At 37.7% G+C, this 355-nt stretch overlaps 1 protein-coding gene across 1 annotated transcript in view; it reads left to right on the top strand.

The window, feature by feature from the left end:
- Positions 1–355, top strand: part of nrip2 (nuclear receptor interacting protein 2) — a 29,074-nt gene that overhangs the window by 20,287 nt on the left and 8,432 nt on the right. The gene's annotated exons all lie outside the window — the stretch shown is intronic.

Raw genomic sequence — 355 nt, 5'->3', positions numbered from 1 at the left:
GAGAGAGAGAGAGAGAGAGACACACACATATACATACTCATGACTCACTTAGTTAATATTTCATGAATCATGCTCTGTTGAGGGTTTTTAGATCATTAAATCTGACAAATCAAAGTGCACTAAAAAAAACTGAAGAATCAGCATCTTGTCAGGAAAAAGAGTCAGCAACATGAACTTAACACATCAGCTAATAACCAAAGAAACAACTCATGTGATCTGTAATGGTTCATGTAAATGTGCTGTATTTATATAGCAAAGCGCTTTTACATCTACAGGAAACATTCACCATTCACACACATTCACACACTGTGACCGAGGCTGCCGTACAAGGTGCCACCTGCTCATCAGATAAACA

Source organism: Etheostoma spectabile, chromosome 23 (assembly GCF_008692095.1).
Source record: "Etheostoma spectabile isolate EspeVRDwgs_2016 chromosome 23, UIUC_Espe_1.0, whole genome shotgun sequence".
NCBI lineage: Eukaryota > Metazoa > Chordata > Actinopteri > Perciformes > Percidae > Etheostoma > Etheostoma spectabile.
This window is presented reverse-complemented; position numbering and strand designations above follow the sequence as displayed.